Raw genomic sequence first — 22,486 nt, 5'->3', positions numbered from 1 at the left:
AACTAACACGATATGAAAATTACATTGTACAAATGGAATTTCATTGTATCAAAAACTGGAAGAAAATATAGTAGAAAATTCAAATACTCACCATTGATGTTGGGTTTGAAGAGAAGAAAAAGTAACTGAAAGAGGATTAAGGTTTGTACTCGTAAAAGAGGGGAAGAGAAGGGACTGCACGGGAACAACGATGATTGACAACGACGAGAGTGATGGAAGTCCCAAAGGTGTTGATGATGGAAGAATGTGGTGGATGAAGGTGCTGAGGAGAAAGGTTTGGAGTGTGAATGGAGAGGAAGATGACTGTGAAGCACGTTTGGAGTGTGGAGCTCGAGAGGGTAGATGTAGAGTTAGGTTTAACTCAATATTTTCGACGAAATATTTTAAATTACAGACAGATTTTCTGGTTGCAATAATTTAATAAACGCAACATTTTTGTTTATTTAATTACAGACGAATTTTTCGTCGATAACTATTTCCTACGAAAAAATTTAATTTTTTTGACAGAATTATCGACGGATTTTCTTTTCTCTCTGTAGTTTATGCTAATTCATTTTTTTGTTTCCGACAAAAAAATTCTCGCAAATTCTGTCTATATTTCCGTGGGATAAAATCTGTCAGAAATATTCGTCTGTAATAACTAATTTTCTAGTAGTGTATACATGCCTTTAATTGCACAAATATATGCGATTCTTACTCTTTTCCTTTCCAAAACCTTCCATAAGACCTCGATTGACACTCTATCGTATATTTTTTCCAAATCAATAAATACCATATGTAGATCCCTTTTATTACTACGATACATCTCTATCATCATTCTTAACAGGTATATCGCTTTAGTGGTAGATTTGTCTGGCATAAAACCAAATTGGTTCTCTATTACTTGTGTCTTTTATCTCAGCCTCCATTCTCTCACCATTTTCCATAACTTCATGATATGGCTCATGAGTTTGATCCCTCTATAGTTTTCGTAACTTTGTATATCCTTTTTATTCTTGTAGATAGGTATCAAGGTGCTCTTTCTTCACTCATCTAGCATCTTCTTTGACTTTAAAATATCATTATAAAGTTTGGTTAATCAACTGATATCTTTTTCTCTAAGACCCTTCTAAACTTCAATTGGAATATTATCAGATCTTACTACTCTACTATTTTTCATCCCTCTATATTTTTTATGTGCAAAACCCTTTTAAATATGTGTGTAAATTATTATTGGCCAAAAATAATAATATTTACTAGCGATATAACATTACTTTTTCAAAAATTTTAGCTGACTGAAAAAAAATTAATTTCCTAATTAAAATTCTTTTAATTTAATAAATGACAAGCAGCACACTTGATGGTGCATGCGTAGACCTTCATGAATCAGACCAGATTGTATCCAATTCGGTATGAAGTAGCAAATTTTTAACAAATTTGATTATATAGGTTGTTGATCAAGTTTATTGCATGTCTAATAATCTAATTTGTCGACAAATTGAACTGGCTAAACTACTTAGTTCATCCATCTTTGTAATCAGACTGTTCGTTTCGATCCGATTATGATAATTATGGATAATAAAAACTATTATTATTATTATTATTATTATTATTATTATTATTATTATAGAAATAAATTTATTTATAAATATTTTTTTCTGAAAAGTAGAAACAAATGCTCTTTTAAGAAAAATAATATACAAGAGAAAATCATCACAATTAAAAAATTGTTTAATACAGATAGATTTGGTCTTTATTACAGATGAATTTTTGGTTACCGACGGATTTTGTCTCTCTATAAAAGCTTCGTCGAAAATTATTTACCGACGAATTTTTTTCCGTCAGAAAATTACTGACGGATTTTTACCAGTTACCGACGAATTTTTCCTCGGTAAATCCTCCCCTCCATTTCCCTGAAACGTCGAATTTTTCGACGGATTTTTTGTCGGTAATTACAGACGAATTTTCCGACAGATTTTTCGCCGATAATTGGCAACAGATTTTTTGACAAATTTTTTGTCTGTAATTGAAACCTTGGAAAATCATCCCACACTCTAAATACAGACAGAAAATCCGTCTGTAAATCTGTCAGTAAGGTAAAATAGAATTTTTTTTAGATTTTTCCATTGCAAAATAAACTTGTTTTCATACAAAATAAATATAAATTTAAACAAGTTCATCATATTATCAAGCGAAAAAAGAAATACTATAAACAAGCATGTCAATATAATTCATTTACGTCATATAATTAAAAAAGGTTGAAGTAGAAGTAATGAATATCACTTACATCCTTCCACTCTCATACAACTTCATTCATCAAATTAATCTAATTACTTTATAAAACTAACTTACTCACATGAATTGGAACAATAAAGTTAAAAATATTATCAAATTATGTGTCAGTTGTTGAAGTAGAAGTAATGCTCAGGTATTAATCTTGTAGTCAAAGATTTTTCAGTTGGTGATACAGCCAATGCTTGGTGGCGAAGAACTTAGTTTTCTGACTCTGAATTGGAAATTTTTTCCTCCAATCTGTGGAAAATCTGAAGATTGTTTTAACAGCCCACTGAACAGGAATGACACATAATCACAGCCATGACCAATTGAAAGCGACAACAAGAAAGTTCAGAGAAAAATTGAAAAAAAAAATGTTCAATTCACCTATACAAGTGCATGAGGGCAAGATTCAAAAACAACTAAGAGAACTCCTATAGGAGATGATGTCTTCTCTAAAATTAGCCCATCTGCAAGCTAAAAGGCAAATAGAAGTTTTAAGACCTGTTTCATCTCTGCATGGTAACAAAATCCACCTATTCAAAATAAGAATGAACAGAGTTATGAGATCTAAAAATTCCTTACTAAGTATGATAAGGATGACACTCAACATATTCAGTTAGAGATGTACTCTCCGTTAATAGCACGCTCAAGCATATCATCATTTTCAAACCATTGCCGTAATTGGTCATTTACCTGCATGATAATCAAATGAAACTTTAGAATCCAGATCGCAACAAACCTAATAGATATGACTATATAAATTACCGGATAAAAAAACTTCTGAGCAGCAAAAGTACAAAAGTAAATTTAGAGCAATGTACTTTGCTTGAAAGCCTACAGCTTAATGGTCTTCCTTCAAGTTTAGAGTTGCAAAAGTGTTACAATCTCTTTATGTATTAGGTAATCAGTTGGCACAAATCAACAAGTAGTTGATAATGCAATATAATATTTTTCCTGATTAGCACCAAATAAAAACATTAACATTGTTTTCAATGTTATCATTTTGCAGGAACTCTCATCATCCATGAAGTTTTTCAATTGGCTCGCATACCTAACATGCAGTTATGCTGATTTCACCAAGTGAAGGTTATTAGAAAAAGGATAGTGAACTCTTGGCATTACCTGCTGCCCCCTAAGATCAAGCTCTCATCACGAGTAGCGTCTGCAAAAACCTTCTATTAAAATGAAGGTGCATAAACAAGTTAGTAAAGAATTAGATAGAATACTAGTATGGACAGCGTAATCAAAAGACAAAGCATGACAAACCTGATGATCAGGGACTTGTCGAATGTCACTGACATCCTATAAGAAACAAGCCATAACGTTCAAGTTCAACAAAACTAAAGTCACATAAAGAACATGGGCAGCATAAAAAGGTGTAGTATTAGTAACAGAAGTCAACAAATTTGTAGTTGCAATAACAACAACAATACCACAATAACAAATTATGAATATTGCCTTTCAAAAATAATATCAATTACTTGGAATCTGTGAGGGAATAAGCTTGAGAGTTTGCCCCCAAACAGAGGGCGTTCATAAACAGCATCTTGAGGCATTGTTGATACCAACGTTCATTTAGTAAAGGCTTAGAGAGGTATCTTTTATTTTCACAAAATTCTAAAAATAGAAAATACTGAAAATGAAAATACAAACCAAACACACCTAATTTTCTTTGCAGGGAACAGAAAAACAGTGATCATCAATCCTATATAAAGAAAAAGGTGGTGCTACTTGATACATCATGAATCTAAAAGGAAGTTAAAAACAGAATATCAGTATGAGGTAACTTACTAGCGTCCTTTCTGGCTACAACACACTATTCAGTCTCTCAAGTACACTATCATTAGCCAAAGATATCTCATCAAAAAAGAGATCACCGCCTCTCATTGCTTTTACAAGGGGACCATCCTGCCATTCAAATATGCTCTGTCACTTCTTGTGCAAGACATCGAGCTCAAATTTTAACTGCTCAAAAGCTCAAAGATCATCCTTGCTACTAACATCATGAATCTGAATTTGACCTTTATATTTCCTTATCATGCCATTAAGCATATCAAGGGTTGAGGCAGCTTGCTCTATGTCAGAAGAAACTAACTATAGAAGAGAACAAGAAATCAGTATTTATGCTACAAATGACTTGGATTAAGAAAAATGGGTACAGAAAATAAAACTATTGCAGAAAACAATGTGTTAAAAAAGACCTCCTAGTAAGGACCATGCACTGTGTTAAAAAATAAGTATGACTTTTCTTCTCCATTGCATCTGAGTCCTGCATCCATTATTAAGACTTTCAGCACTTGTACAATTTGTACTGCATATGGACATCAGATCAATTTTCAAAAAATTTGTACTCACCCTTTTATTCATTTGAGCTATTTCTTTATGAACTTGGTGACTAATTTCAGATGAATCATATGATGCAACAAGTATATGAATTGCTTTTTCTGTGGTTAGCCCTCTAGCTAATCCTTTCTCAGGATCCTCCTCCTGAAACAAAGAGATAAATTGGTTAAGTTTCTTTGTAATCTATCATTGTAACCTTTAAAATAAATTGTTGTTCAGTAAAGATCTTAGAGTGATTCATATTCTACCTACCTATTCAAAATCCTTGTTAATAATTTTTACAAAGTGATCAGGAGGATTCTGGAGACTTGGGCAAGGAAAACCATTTGATGAGAAAAACTGCAGCCAAAAACAGAATTCAATAAGCCATTGATTTGCAACAACAAATACATATATGGACAAACGATACTGATTTCTAACCTTATTGGCAGCTGAGACAGGTCCGAAGTAGCTTATTGCTTATTGCTTATCAAACATTCATGTGAGTAACTTCTATTCTATTTTATTTTATTTATCTAATCACTAACACAAGTTGCATTAAAGAATTTACACCTACGCCATTACCAAGTTTTTTACTAGCTGCTCGGAACTCTTCCATAGATTTCTCAGGGTTTATCTGCCCCAAAAAAAGATTCAATAGAATGCGAGAAACAGTTTCACAAATAGAAACATATGAGCACTATTAGTTTAATATTCAATTATGTTTCAATCAAAATGAGTACCTCGAGAGTATATAATGGTGACTCCACTCCTTCAACCGGAACAAGATGTAATACTTCCTCTCCTTCCCTGTCACCATCTCGTCAAATCCACATTAGGACAGGAACACATTGAGATGGAAACAGAGATAATTGACAATAAGAGCAAATTGAATCAGATTAGCCTCCTGCTTCTATTGGTGGTAAAATTTATCAAAACCTTCAGAAATTTTAAGTGAAAGATAACGAGGCTTTAATCTTAGCAAGTAACCTCAAACAAGCAAGTAACTCTAACAAGCAAGTAACCTCAAACAAAAAAAGCTTATACCTTCCATATGAATTTTGAGTTGAGAGAAAGCATAACGATTACAATAAGCAAACAAAATCATATGAATTTTGAGTTGAAGTCTGGAAAAAATATAATGTTGCCATTACGAAGATCACCTTGAATTTAGATTGCTTGAGAATAGGAGCATCGCCAGTGGCTCTCCGATGAACAACCACTGCCACAAAACCAAAACCCTAGTTCACGCACCTTATCGGTTCGAACAAGGGGAAAGAGAGAGGTGGAACCGCGGCTGACGGTGGAACCGATTTTGGTTGCCAAGGAGTTAGGGCTTGCGCGAAGGTATGCGAGCCAGCACTGAGGGGGATAAAAGGAGAGAGAGAGGCGCGGCGGTGGTGGAGCTTGAGCTTGCTTTGTTCTGCGAACGAGAAAGACACGGAGCTTGCTTTGTTTAAGAAAGAGGAGAAGAAGGAGAAGGTAGCTCCGACGGTTAGGGTGGCCGACGGTGGAGCTGTATGTGAGGAATGGAGATGAAGAAGCTCGTGCGATGGATAGAAGAAGGAGCCCGTTGACGGAAAGGGGAGTACTAGGTTTAGCTAAGGGAGTTCTTTGATTTGAAGTTGAACCGCTAGGTTTAACTAGGTTTCTTTGATTTGTGTGCTGTGAATGGAGTTCGGGCAAATGCTAGGTTTAACTAAAAATTATCGACGAAAAATTTTAAATTACAAACAAATTTTCCGTCTATAATAATTTAATAAAACGTAGCGTTTTTGTCCATTTAATTACAGATGGATTTTTCATCTGTAACCATTTCCCAAGAAAAAATAAATAATTTTTTCGACAGAATTATCGACGGATTTTCTTTTCCGTCTGTAATTTATGCTAATTCATTTTTTTGTTTTTCGACAAAAATTTTTTCTAAAATTCTGTATGTATTTCTGTGGAATAAAATTCGTCAAAAATATCCGTCTGTAATAACTAATTTTCTAGTAGTGTATGCTATTTTCTGTTGGAAAAAACAAATTATGAATGTGTGTTTGAATGAGCAGGAGTGAATTGAAAGGAGCAATCCTTGAAGGAGGTATTCCATTCAATAGGGCTCATGGCATGCATGTCTTTGAGTATGCAAAGATTGATCCTAGGTTCAACGAGGTTTTCAATAAGGCTCTGGTCAACTCCTCCACTATATTAATGAAGAGGACTATTGATCTCTACAACGGATTTGAGCACATTAATAAACTAGTGGATGTTGGTGGTGGTGTCGGGAACAATCTTAAATTGATGATCACTTCTAAATACCCTCATATTCATGGTATCAATTTTGATTTGCCTCATGTCATAGAATGTGCTCCCCTCTATACTGGTACGGATGTGCAATTATTTCTTCTTCTTTTTTTTCTTTCCATATTTGGACATATCCATCTAATAATAACCAAAACTCAAAGACAAGAAATAAATTAATTAACTATCTTTATTGACACAAAAACTTAACCTACATGAAAATACATATTAAAGTGTGAAATGATTATATAGTCACATTTATAATTAAACTTTACAGATAATATAATTAAATTTTCATATGTATATATTCAAAGTTTATAAATAATATGATCAACTAGATTTACATTTATAATCAAAATATGAATGAAAATATAAAACTACAATAACAATGATGACTGATTTTTTTATTTTATAAAAATTTTGACTATTCTATTCTGAAAAATATGATTAATTCATGAAATGTTTGATTATTTTGGTAACTAATCACTTTGTTAATTAAAGAATTTGTGAAACAATATGTATAAATATATAGAAATATGACTGATTTGTTGCTAATTTACGTGGAGTTTGTTAAATCAAAATAGAAAAATATATGATTGTTCAATTATATATCCATGCAAGTTTATTTTTAAATTTAAGGAAATGTGTGTTCTTTGTTTCTTGCAAAATATCTTGAATTAATTAATTTGAGAAATATTCTAATAATGTTGCAGGTGTGGAACACGTGGCAGGCGACATGTTTGAGAGTGTTCCTAATGGAGATGCAATTTTCATAAAGTTGAGGGAATAAATATGCTGCTTTAATTTAATTCTGGAGCTCCGATCTTTATTTATATTTTGAAAAAATTCTTGGAGCCAACACCTTTTTAAATAAACAAATCAATCAATAATAGAACATTAAAAAATATTTAAAATGAAAAATAAAAATATTTAAAACTCAGGTAAAAAAATATTTAAAAATAAACAAAGTAAAATCAGTTTAAAATATATAATTTAAAATTTAGAGTTTAAAATTTAAGATTTAGTATTTATAATTTAGAATATAAATTTAAGATTTAGGTTTTAAGATTTAAGATTTAAAATTTAAGATTTAATATTTAAATTTAGAATAAATTATATTTATTTCCTAAATATAATTATTTTTTGAGTATTTATTCATTTTGGTCTCCAAAAAAATTCGAACCAGACACTTTAGTTCCTAACTAAAATTAATTACTGAATTGGTCTCTAACAATTAACTCTGTCAGTCACTTAGGTCCTTTACTCCGTCAACTCTAACAGAGGACAAAATAGTCCCTGATAACTCTAACAGGGAACAAAATGGTCCCCCTGGCCCCCTCTGTTCAGAAATAATATTGTTCTTTCCCAATTTCTATCATATCTGATCTCGCATAACCCTAACAGTCTAACACTGCAACTTCAAGCTATATGTCCACACTCCATAACTTCAATGTTCACAAGAAGAAATATTATCAACATGTTCTCAGCCAATTTATACTCAGGAAACTAATGACTATGTATCTCAAGTCTTGTCATTTTCAATGGATCCCATGAATCTAGACAGCAAGTCCGATTTGTGTTAAGACTCGTCATCGTCGTCGCTATCTCCCTCCTCCTCTACCCTATCATCTACATGGGCGCATTGTCTACCACTCCGATTGCTTCCTTCATCTTCTTCTTTGAACCAATATTCAGTAATCGCTTCAATTTCTATATGAACAGTGACGACGACATTGCTCACTGTACTGATAGCTTGGATGCGAGGTTGAAGCTATCTACCAGTTTGGACTCTGGAAGAGAAGGAATGAAGCACTTGGGGTCCATTCTAAATGACAATTTTCATATGGTGTCAAAGGATAATCTTCTCGTGATGTCCTAATATCCAACAATCTATATTACTTGCCAGAAAGTGGAAAAAGACGTGCTCTTGGGATAATTATAGAACTTGATCTTGAGGATGTTGTGGACGTTATCGGGATTGGAGGTGATATTGTTATCGAAGACGTGAAGATGGATGCTTCTAGTGGGCAAAGTGCGGAGAAAGTAGGTGTACCAGTCACAAAGTTTTGAAAAGTGTGTGGTCTATGACATGTTAAGGTAGGTGCGACACGCATGGCAGTTACAACATGGCTTGATCTTGAAGCTGAAGAGGGGAACAGAGAAGATGGAGAAGAAGACTATTAATGTGAAGAAGGAGAGTATGAATGTTAGGATTATATGAAATATGATGGAAATTAGGGGAGAACGATGTCGTTTCTGTACAGAGGGGGTCAGGGACTATTTTGTCCCCTGTTAGAATTGTCAAGGACCATTTTGTCTTCCGTTAGAGTTGACGAAATAAAGGATCTAAGTGACTGACGGAGCTAATTATTAGGGACCAATTAAGTAATTAATTTTAGTTAGAGACTAAAATATCTGATTCGAAATTCTTTATGGAACCAAAATGGATAAATACTCTTATTTTTATTTTAAACTATAAATTCAGATGCAATTATATTTTAAAATGGGATTTAGGGTATAGATATTTGATGCAATATATTTTAGAGTGGATTATATTTATTTCCTAATGGAATTAGTTAGATATCACATGTGATGACACTATTTTATTTATAATACACAAACTTTCATGAAATTTGATTTTATAAAAATTTAATATTTTATTGAATGATGTTATATGTCTAATTTTTTTTGTTAACCAAGTTTAACCAGGTTAGTCTAATATAACAAAAATTAGTTATGATTAGTATTATTGAAGAAATTCTGTTCTATTGAAGAGTATGATGGTGAGGTAAAGGAGTTGCTCCATGCAAGAAAGGGAGACTAAAAAAATGTGAAATAGCAAAAAGAGGCAAAAGTGTGATTTCATTACTGTAAACTGATATATATATATATATATATATATATATATATATATATATATATATATATATATATATATATATATATATATATATATATATATATACACACACACACTAAATGTGAGCCATACATTGATAATTGTCGGACTAAACTCCTTACACTACTTTAACTAATTCTGATGTTAATTTACTAAATAGGACAGCTTGTTATACATGCTGCCAAACTATCAGCCTAAACTATCAAACTACTCTGCTATAATCTTGCTACATCCCCCCTCAAGTTGAGGGTATGAAAATTAATCAAACTCAATTTGATTCCACGAGACAAGAAAGGATTAGGTGCTAAAGGCTTAGTCAAAATATCAGCAGCCTGATTTGCTGATGAAGCATGTAGCAGCTTCAAGGTGCCTTCTTAGACCTTCTCTCTCATAGTGTGACAGTCAATCTTGATATATTCCGTTCATTCATGAAATATGGGATTGACTGCTATATGCAATGCAGACTAGTTATCACAGTACAAGGTAATTGGCTTTGGAGGTGTTACATGAAAATCTCGAAGAAGGAAGGAAAGTCAGATACCTTCACATGTGGTGAGCGCCATTGCTCGATACTCTGCTTCATCAAAGGAGCGCGCAACTATTTGTTGTTTCTTACAGCTCTAAGACACTAGGGACTTGCCAAGGAAAAAACAAAATCCAGACACAGACTGGCGAGTATCGGGACAAGCTCCCCAATCTGAGTCGGAGAATGCTGTCAAGTTGAGGTGGTCTGAAGCTGAGAATAGAACACTTTTGGCTGGAGCACCTTTGAGATTGTTAGGACATGGAGCGTTGCCTTGAAGTGGGTATCAGTTGCACAGTCCAGATATTGACTTAGCATACTTACTGTGAAACATATGTCTAGACGAGTGTTTGTTAGATAAATCAACCGCCCAACCAGTCTTCTATAAGCAGAAACATCGTCCAATCGATTCCCTATCAACTTTGACAATTTGTGGTGTAATCCATAGGTGTGGTGACTGATTTTGCATCTTGTAGTCTAAATTTCTCAAGGAGGTCCAATGTGTATTTTTTTATATACATTGCTACGCCTCTGTGGCTTCTAGTGATCTTGAGTCCTAAGAAGAATTTTAATTCCCCAAGGTCCTTGATTGTAAACTCGTCATCAAGCAAATGTTTCACTCTCTCAATCTCCTTGAGATTATTCCCCCCTAAAACCAAGTCATACACGTACACCAGGATGCAAGTGAATGATGCAGCTGTGAACTTAATAAACAAACATCTATCGGCCTTGGACTGAGAGTAACCAAACTGAATGAGCACCCAACATAATTTTTTGTGCCATTGGCGGTTGGCTTCTTTGAGACCGTATAAAGAGCGTTGTAGTTTGCAGATAGAACCGGTTGGGGCTTGGAGACCTAATGGTGGCTTCATGTACACTTCTTCAGATAAGTCACCGTGTAAGAATGCGGTATTGACATCGAGCTGATGCACAAACCAGTTTTTAGTCGAAGCAATAATGAGCAAGACTTTCAAAATAGTTATCTTGATCAAAGGAAGGACTAAACGTATCGAAAAAATTGAACCCAGCAGTTTGGGTGAATCCCTTTGCCACCAATCTGACTTTGTGTCTTTCAACTTCACCATTAAACTTAAACTTGGTCTTAAAGACCCATTACAACTGATTGCCTTCTTTCTTTTGGACAGAGAAGTTAGTGTCCATGTCTTGTTTTCTTCAAGAGCATTGAGTTCATCACTAATTGCCTACTTTCAACAACTATGAGTGATTTCCTCCTCATAACTTCGTGGTTGAATGTTAGCAGATAAAGCAATCGAGAAGGCCTTGTGACATGCTAAAAGAGAATTCAAGTACACATAATTGGAGAGAGAATTTTTTTGTGGAACTGACTGGAGGACTATTGATCAGTGGTGGTGAATTGTATACAATGGTAGTATTTGAGGTAGGCATGCTTGTGTTTAATTCAAGTATATCATCGCACCTTTAGCTGCATAATAGGTAATGCTGAATTTTGCACAAATAAGTGTAATATATCTAAATTGCGACTGTGAACATATTCTTGAGAATGTAAATAAGGTATAAAATGTAAATTAGGAGTAATTGATGATGCATGAGGAGTGAATTAAGATGCTACCATGGGAGTGTGAGTGCAATCAAAGTCCAGGACCGGATTAAGGGGCACATCATGTACATGAGGGCGTGAATGAGGTGCCGCTATCCAGCTGCTGTGTATTAGCATAGGGATCCGAAGTGGGATCATGGTGGTGAAAAGGATCAACATGTTCAAGTGACTTACAGTTAGTAGTTGTTTTTAAAAAAATGGGGCCAATGGTATATTTGAAAAGGAAGAACTGTTAAAAAAATTTCACATTCCTTGAGACTAGTATCTCGAGTTTTTGTGTCTAGTAGAACATATCCTTTGATTCCTGACTTAAATTCTAAAACAACACATTTTCTAACTCTAGTGTCAAGCTTTCTTCTATGAGAAACCAATGTTAATGCATAAACCAAACAACTAAATACTTTGAAGTGTTTTATATCTGGTAAGATATTATATAACATCTGATAAGGACTGCAAGATGCTATCCTAATGTGAGGTGTTCTGTTCAAAATGTGGATGGCATGAGCCACGGTATAGTGCCAAAAACAAAGTGGTAAGTTTGTATGCAAGATGAGTGTCTTGGCTACGTTCAAGATTTTTTGATGTTGTCTTTCTACCACCCTATTCTGTTGTGGAGTTTTCACATAGATAGTTTGGTGTATAATACCTTTGATTTAGTAGAATGAAGGCATAAAAAATTCTTGAGCATTATCAGATTGAATGCACATAATGGTTTTATTGTGTTGAGTTTCAACAAGTTGAACAAAATTTTTAATCAATTTTCTAACTTCATATTTGTTTTTTTTTTTTAAATAACTAAATGAATTTACTTTTGTCTTCAACTACTGTGAGAAAATATTTGTGACCCGAAATAGATGGTATAGATATAGGTCTCTAAATGTCCATGTGCACTAAATCAAAAATATTTTTAGATTTAGTGTGGCTTGCATTAAATGGCAAGCGTTTTTGCTTTGCATAGTGGCATGGAGAACATGGTACATCACTAATATGATATGTAATAAATGGATATGTAATTCTCATTTGTTGTATCTTATTACATGAAATACGTCCTGAACAATACCAAAGTGTTGCATCATCTAATGTATGAATGATATTGTGTGTGCACAAAAGTCACAGATTTAGCTACATCACTCTTTATTGTATGCATTAAATTTGGTGTTGCTGCCAAAACTGGTTTAATCTGCATTGTATACAATTCCCCCTTTTGATAAGCAACTCCAATTGTCTTAAGGTAACTGATTCGAGAGCATCTTTTCTATCTTTTCCTAGTGAATTTGCATCTAAATTGTTGAGTTTAATAAAGAATTAATTATCTTTTAGCCAATATGGATGCTACTTTAAGTCTTTTGCAATTTTGTTTATTTTAGGTAGCATTCAGTTGGATTTGATGGAGTTTCTGCAGCACAAGAATCAAAGGAGATGGCAGCGAAGAGCGACGCGTACGCGTGACTGACGCGTGTGCGTGATTTGGAGCTTTCCATGGCGACGCGTGTGCGTGACTGATGCGTAAGCATAATTTGAAGATTTGCACAATGACGCGTGCGCGTGACTCACGGAAAAGACCATCGACGTGTACGCGTGACTGACGAGTACGCGTGACATGCGCCACGTGTAGAAAATGCAAAAAAAACGTTGGGGGCGATTTCTGGGCTACTTTTGACCCAGTTTTTAGCCCAGAAAGTACAGATTAGAGGCTGTAGAGTGAAAGAATCAAGTGGTCCCTATCCATCAATTAAAGACTTGCTGATTGCTATAATTAATTCTGATTTAAATTCAAATTTGAATTTGAAAATAGGAAAAGATATTATCTTAATTTTAGATATTTAGATTTTTAAATTAATTAGGATTAGTTATAAAAAGGAGACTTATCTTCTGTTGAAGAGGTTCCATAAGGGGGGATTCCATTAGGGAATTCTATACAAATTTACAATCCTAGTTTTTTTCTATGAACCATGAGCAACTAATCCTCCACTGTTAAGGTTAGGAGTTTGTCTATTGTATGGATTGATTCATTTGCTTTTTCTATATTAATTCATGTCTGGATTTATAATTTAAGAATTGTTTTCGCTCTTTATCTTATGAATTTGGGTGGAACGGAAGTATGACCCTCTTTCTATTTGAGTTCTTGTAAAACTTGGAAAAGCTCTTTACTTGAACAATAGCTTGAAAACAATTTCTCCTAAATTTTAATTATTTGGATTTAACAGGATACGTGACATATAATCCTCTTATTTTTGGGTAATTAAAATTTTTGTGGCATATAAACTGGAGTTTGAACTTCACCTTCTAATTGGAATTAATTGACCAAGGAATTGGCAGTTAATAAATTTTAGAAGAAGCTAGAAAGGTCTAAGGAATTAGGGTCTAGTCACATATAGTTTGCCATAAATTAAATCCTACATGATAAAAATAGTTAGTAAGAAAAGTTAATCCGGAAAAATAGATAACTCTAAAGCCTTAACTGTTTCTCCCATATTTTATTTTCAACTTATTTACTTGCGTGCCTGCCTTCTGATATTTTGAAGTCACTCTTTAAACCTTTTGAATATCTCAAAACCCTTTTCTGCTTGCCTAACTAAGCCAATCAATCAATCATTGTTGCTTGATCCATCAATCCTCGTGGGATCGACCCTTACTCACCTAAGGTATTACTTGGTACGACCCGGTGCACTTGCCGGTTAGTTTGTGGGTTATAAAATACCGCACTAATAAGTTGCTCCTAAACCTCACAATCATGTGCATTGAACAAAAAGGAACAAGAAAGTGCATCAGCTGCTTTTGAAATTGAAATGAGATTATACTTGAAAGTAGGAACATATAATACATTAGTCAAGTAGAAGCTTGCTGAGAAGAAAGTTGTCCCACAAATGGTTGTGACAACTTTAGAACCATTTGGCATTATGACTTGAACAGGTTTTATTGTTTTAACAGATTGAGAGAAATCAAGTGAGAATGACACATGAGCACTAGCTCCTGTATTCAAAATCCAGTCATAAAAATTTAAAATATGGCTGAAAATTGATAAAAGATAGAAGGTACATGCAGATGGTGCATGTACAAATGCCAAATTTCCATTATTTAAGGGGTCACTACATTGTTTTAGAACAAGGCAAATAGGGCTTCCTTATCCAAAAATAACCCATCAAGACTGACTTTTTCATCTCTCTGGATTAAAGGTTCAATGCTGCTCTCTTCATTGCTCGCAGCAGTTATAGAATTTATTGAGTTTATTGCACTTGAGCCATCAGTATTCCTTTTGAATTGGTTCTTTTGCATGTGTGGTGGGAATCCATGCTTGTGATAGCACGTGTCTACTAAGTGACCATTCTTGCCATAGTGAGAGCACAATTTAGGTGTCCTTTGGCCAGGTCCTTTACCTCTGCCCCCATGACCCCTGCCTCTTCCTCTAATTGAACTACTTCCATTGTTCTGATAAGTCCCAAATGCATTAGTATTTACAGCATTTGCCATTATTCTTGCTTTAGGATCTATAGAGTGCATCAATTGTCTCTCTTCTTGTAAAAGTGAGGAGAAGGCTGCTGCTATAGTTGGCAATAGTGTTACAAGCATGAGTTGGGAGCGTACATTTGCATATTAATTATTCAATCCTCGAAGGAACCTAATTACATGAGACTGTTCTCTATACTCTTTAATCATTTCAAGATTCTTTCAACATTCACAGTTATGAAGGCAAGAACATATTGCAATAGGTCTAAACTCATCTAATTCTTCCTAAATACTCTTCAACTTAGTATAGTAGGAAGTGATGGTGAGTTCACCTTACCTCAACGAAAATAATTCCTCTTCCAGATCTGCAATTCTGAAGAGATCCTCTTGATTGAACCTGTGCTTCAGGACCATCTATAGCTTGTAGCGTTGTTGCACCATAAGACATTCTAGAGTATTTCTGGATTGAGGGATTCGTGTAGCCACGACAAAACAAATGTATTACAATGGTCCCAGGCTCCGAAGGAAGGATTGTCTCTCTATGGCTTCATTAGGGTTCCATCGGTGAATTGGAGTTTGTTCTTCGATTTGAGTGAAAGCGTCGCTGACCTTTATCACGAATGGTAGTTCAAGGTGGTTAATGGAGCGTTCGTGAGTGAAATACCAGGAGCTTCGATAGGGTGCAAATAAAAATGGTTAGATGAATCATGCAGCAAATTTGTGTTGGATCTTGACGCTTGTGCTTGAAATGCATTAAATTGGGCCATCATGCGCGCGAATTTCTGCATATCGCTCACCTAAAATGCTTGGTTCTCCAAATTTGCCTCTTTGTCATGCACATTCGATTCCATTGATGATTGAATCGTGTAAGCACTATTTCACATGAATCTCCTCAAGGATGTGATCTTGCTCAGTGTGGTTACATTCTTTTTGCAACTCCACGCTCACTGCACTATAAGAAAACTCTGTTCAGTTGCAAAATGTGATGGTGAGGCAAAATAGTTACTCCACGCAAGAGAGGGAGGCTCAAAAAATGTGAGATAGCAAAGAGAGACAAAAAGTGTGATTTTCTTACTATAAACTTATATATATACACACTTAATGTGAGCCACCTATTGATAATTGTTTGATTAAACTTCTTACACTACTCTTACTAATTCTGATGTTGATTTATTAAATAGGACAGCTTGTTATACATACTGCCAAACTATCAGCCTAATCTATCAAGTTACTCTACTATAATCTGGCTACAATTATTCTAAATTTTATTATTTAACTTAATTGAATTTAATTCATAAAAAAACTTAAATGTGTAACATTATCCTTCTCTTGCTTTCTTCCATTAATCCATACTCTATTGAACATCCATCACTTTCTAAGGCTCATACACACACGACACTCACTATCACCATCACCATCATATCATAGTCACTCAGTCACTCATCACTCACCAGCAAAACAAGAAAACTTTCCATGCCCTCACACGTAAACAAAATACATTTACACACCCGTTTTCCCAAATTAAGAGTGTATTTGATTTATGTTTTTATTTGTTATTGTTATTTTTAATATTTTTATTTTAGAAATTTTATTAAAAAAAGAAAGTAAACATAGAAAATAAAATATTATTTTTTTGTTTTTATTTTTTTTATAAAATCTAAAAAAAATATTAAAAATAAAAATAAAAAATAAAAACGCAAATTAAACGCATTCTAAATCTTCTCTGATTTGATTCTATATCCTCAACTTTAAATAATGCATGTCTCTTTTACTTCTACTCTATATATACAATGTGAAAAATTCAAGTCTTTTTTTCTAAGAAAGACAAAAGAAAATGCAATAAAATGGGCATTATGATGGGAAAAATGGGACAAAAAAAACTCTTTTATGTGAAAGAGAAAAAATATAAAAGAAAAAAACTTTGAATTTTTTAAAGAATAAAAGAAAAGAAGAGTATGGAGCAAGAAGTAAAAGAAAAAGAAGATATAGAATAAAAGTTTTTTTTTTGTGACTTAAAAGAAAAGAACAAAACAAAGAAGAGACGCAAGAAAAAGCCTAAACACATAAGCAGTCATTCTTAAGATAACTCTCAAGGTTCTTCCAAAGAGTTGGAAGCTCCATATGCATGAAGATGGTTTAATTTTAGCGACATCTTTACTATGATATCTATCGCTGAATTTACCTTTCTTAAAATCAAACAAAGCTCAGCATGCCAATTTTAAGCCATGAATCCAAATTTTAAGCATCAGAGGATGAGCAAAAAAATATCTATCTTGATGATTGTTAACAAGATTAAAAGTTTTTACACAATCGGTTTTACAAATAATATCTCTTTGATCCAAATCTCAAACTAAGAAGTATCATCTCTAAATAGTAAACAATCACTACCAAAAAAGAGAGCTATTTTAATACTTTATTTTTTAACACCATAATTAAATGTCAAAATTAATATATATTTTTGACAAATATCACAAATATCAAATTCTCTATATTTTTTGATGAATAATTTGATCGTAGAAAATTACTTCTTAATTTTGACACTTATTTATTTTCAATTTACTCTACTATTTCTCTTCTTCTCTGGACTCTGTCAATTTTGACATCATACTGCTCTCAGTTTGGGATCATACTACTTATTCTTTATCTTCAAAATCTCAATTTATTTTTCAGATTCAAGATCTCATCTCATTCTTTGTTAAAAATTTTTGTTGAGAATATTTTATGGTCAATAAGTGTCAAAATAAATAGTACTTTTTACTGTTAATAAGTATCACAGAAAATATATTCTCAAATTTTTCTAACAAATTATTTTTGACAGCCAATATTTATCAAAATAAGATTTAAACTTTTTTCACAATTACTTATATGTTAAAAATACTATTTTTGACAAAACTTTTATTAACATATTTTCATAGTTAAAATAATATCAAAATTTGTTTTTTTTTACAAATTTTAATTCTTTTTTTACACATATAATCCTTAAAAATAATCTATATTATTGTAGTAAATTTTTCTTGCAGAATACTTGTACTATCAATCATTCTCAAACATCCTCTTTGCCAATTCTCATTCCAATATCTAATAATGCATGCAAAGCCAACGCTATTATCTACACCAAAATAACTAGCATCACAATTAATCTTAAATGTACCATCAGATAGAGTATTCCAAGAACAACTACTATCAGATAGAGTACTCCAAGAACAACTAATGGAAGAAGGAATAAAAATACGTTGCAAATAAAAAATATTCTTAGGGTCCCTTTTTGAATTTAGAGCCAAACCTATCACTTTTTCCGTAGACCATAGCTTATGAACATTAAATATTTCATTATTCATTACCTACCATATCTACAAAAGGCCCGAATAGAATCTGAAAGAATGATCTTTGTTATGCCTTAAAAACTAATAAGTCAGATCCATAGGTTGGCTTGAGATCTCCAACTTCTGCCACACAAGTTGAGCTTTCGAACAATCCTGAATGCAATGCATTATTGTTTCTCGAGAAGAAGACATACCCTTGTTAAATCTAAAGCTGTAGTGGGTGAAGCATTTCTGAGACAAAGGCAAGCAAAACGTTTATGTTTCTCTGGGACAAATTGACGCCAAAACCACAACTAATTCCCCTTCTCTTTCCACCCAAAGACCTTCTTGCATAACCACCTATATCTATTGCTCGAGTCATAAATCTTAGAGGCATCTCGAACCAAGACCAACCCACCTTTGAGCCCGATTGCAATTCTGATTGTAAGAAAGAATGTTTTCTATCAAGTTCTTACTTAGAGAGGAATAAATATGATTAAGATGTCACTTACCATACGATCAAAGATTTATAATCTGAAGGTGAGACTTAAAAATGTGAATATAATCCATCACAGCAGACAGCTTTCCCTCTCTTCTCCAATTAGAAAATCAAAAATTCTACTCAAAACCTCCTAATACACCAAACAAAATCCTCTTTTAATAATTTGAAAGCTTTACATAAGCTCTTCCAAACCAGAGAACTCTTGCCCCTAGAGAAGTCGAAGCTATCACCCTGAGTGGAATGTATTTGACCATAAATAATTGGACCCAAAGCTTGTCGTGCTGATGAAGAAGCTGTCAAACCAACTTTTCAAGAAAAGCGATATTAGTATAATAAAGATCTCTAATTTCCAATGTCCCATAATTCTTTTGAATAATCAATACTTTTTAACTAACAAGATTCAAACTTCTACTGTCATCTTGTTCTTTTCAAAAAAAAATTCTCATCATAGACTCTAACTTCATTGTTATTTCTTTGAAAAAAGAGAAGTTTGCATATGATATATAAGAATAACATCCATGATCGAGTTGACCAAACGGAGCCTCTTCTCCCTGTTTAATAATCTATCTTTTTAATTGGTTAGTCTATCTCTAATCTTATCAAGAATCTCATTAAAAGGTGCACAGATCATCCTAGAGTAATTAAGATTAACTCCAAAATATTTTCTCATGTCTTGAATAAATTTGATAAAAGACACTCCAATAAAAATATTCTTTCTAGTTGCAGAGATATTCTTAGAACAAAGAAATGTACTTAGTTTGATTAAATCTTGGGAGAAGGATCCTTGTTTGACAAGGAATAAGGCATTTTAATTATTTTTATTAGCCTTATAGTCATGATGATGGTACTTTTAGGCCGCGTTTGGTTTATGTATCTTTTGAGATAAAAACACAGAGACATAGATATTAAAGACATAGACATAAATTATTAGTGTTTATGTACTATGTTTGGTAAATATTAAACAAGACACAATAAAATTAAAAAAAAATCCATATTATCCTTATAAAAAAATCAGCCACCATTACTACCACTATCATCCACCATCTCCACCACTGCAGATTTATCATCGCACATAATTCACCACAAATCAATCCGCAACAATTTTACAAGAATCAACAAGAATTTTTATTTTTAACAGAAAAACAAAAAGGGAAGAGAAGTTAACTGAAGAGCAATATGTAAAAAGAGAAGAACCAAGGTAGAGGAAGAGGGAAAGGCGGTCGTGGGGATCGCAAAGAGGGAGGAGAGGCGACAGCCGCAAATCGTCTGGACGAAGAAGGAGACGAGTGGCGGCGCGCGAATCTGGACGGAGGAGGAGACACAGCGGCAGCACTCAGATCTGGACGGAGGGAGAGACACAACGGCAGCGCTCAGATCTGAATGAAGTGTGAGACACAGCGGCGGCAGCACGTTGATCTGGGCAAAGGGGCAGACGTAGTGGTGGATCTGGACGAAGAGATGCAACACTGACTGTAAATCTGGACAACGAGATGCGACGGCGGAAGGAGGGAGGAGGGAGGAAGGAGAAGGGTTACGGTGGATGAAGAAGGAGAAAGAAAAAAAAGAATTAGGATTAAAAAATTTATAAGGGGTAAATGAGTAAAAAATTGTGTCTAATTGATTGTGGTTCTATGTCTTAATATTTTGAAAGTACACTAAATACATGTATTTTGTGTATATTTGTGTACTAACGTATTCATCAAAGATTTGTGTTTTAACAAACAAACATAAAATATGTTCTAGCGTATCTATGTCTCTGTGTCTGTGTCTTTAAAACCAAACGCTGCCTTATGAATTTATTTTTGTGTATCTCTTTTACTTTATGTGTAATTAGTATTTTGGCTTTGTGGTGGGACTCTTGAATGTTACTATCATGCCATTGTAGTAAATGCTTGGAGCTATAAAAAAATATTAATAAAAATATATATTTTTTATATTTATATTAAAAAGAGTCTAATTATAAAATTATATATGATGTAAGAAATTTAATTACACACATATTAAAAGTAAAAGTTTAATTATAAATTTGATGAAATAATAAAAGCTAATAAAATAATGATTTTTTTGTTTTAGAGAGTACTTTATGATTGGATTGATGAAAAATGCTTGAAGAAGAATTGACACAAGGCTATACCCAACGATGGGAAGATCATTGTGATGGACATGATTATTCTCATTGTGCCTGAGCCAACAGCTATTGTCAAAGACTCTTTTGGATCTGATGTTGTCATCATGACTCAGAGGAGGAATTGAAAGAAGCAAACAAGATTTCACCGACTTAGCAAATGGATCTGGATTTAGTGAGATGAGATTTGTGTGTTGTGTCTCTAGCTTTTGGGTTTTATGGAGTTCTAGAAGTAGCTACTTAATTTCTATATTTGGATTAAGGGAAGCAATGAGTAGAATAGTGTAGAATTTGAATTCAACTCTAATCTTATTCGTTTAGATTGAGATTTTTATATAAATTCAACCTTATTTTATTATTTGCGAGTTGAGAATATTCTAATACTAATTCTATCCATTCTTAATCTGTGGGTATCCGATTTTTATTGTGAGTTATTAAAAAAATGCAACATTATTATATAATTTGATAATAATTTAAAATAGAACTTATTTTTATGTAAAAAAATATTAAATTATTAATTAATTAATAATTTTTTTTTAATGATTAAAGATCTTTTACATTTAGTGAGAGGTTTGATCTTTGGTTTAATATCCACTTTATATATCTATATATATATAGATATATATAGATATATAGATATACTGCGAGTTGGTCAGATAAAGTTGAGACTTAATTCACACCCAATCTATGATTTAACCCGCACAAAAATTCTATATGTCTTTATTTTATTATCCGCTATGAATTAAATTGACAACTCTATCGAATCAGATTGAATCAGATTGGGTATCTATAGATAGAGTAAATGATACCACTCTAATATGAATTAGAGAATATAGTTGCATGAATGGAAACGGTTGACAAGATTATGTTTCTTTTGTTTCGTTTATAATAAAAATGAATAATAATGTCATTGGGTGGCAGTTTCAATTAAGGTAAAATATATTTTTTATTTTTAATATTTATAATTTTTTAAATATTTTTAATGTTTAATTATATTTAATTTTTTTAATATTTTTTATTTATGTTAAAATTATCTTTAAACGTTAATTTCATATAAAATATTAAAGAAAATTAAAAGCTTCTAAAAATAATTTTTACAAAAATTAAAAATATTAAAGGCAAAATTAAATTAATAAAAAATATTAGAGATAAAATTAACGAAACTAAATGTTCGAAATATTTTTTGAAAAATAGAAACAATAGGAATAAATTGACCTTTTCAATTATTAAGAAGTTAATAGAAGT

General features: G+C 32.9%; 1 pseudogene; it reads left to right on the top strand.

Annotated features, from left to right (window-relative positions):
- LOC112701201 (cathecol O-methyltransferase 1-like) overlaps positions 1–21,529 on the top strand; it is a 31,294-nt pseudogene extending 9,765 nt beyond the window's left edge.
- The last annotated feature ends 957 nt before the right edge of the window (positions 21,530–22,486 follow it).

Source organism: Arachis hypogaea, chromosome 7 (genome assembly GCF_003086295.3).
Source record: "Arachis hypogaea cultivar Tifrunner chromosome 7, arahy.Tifrunner.gnm2.J5K5, whole genome shotgun sequence".
NCBI classification, from domain to species: Eukaryota; Viridiplantae; Streptophyta; class Magnoliopsida; order Fabales; family Fabaceae; genus Arachis; species Arachis hypogaea.
Note: the sequence above shows the minus strand (reverse complement) of the source record. Positions and strands in the feature narration are given on the sequence as shown.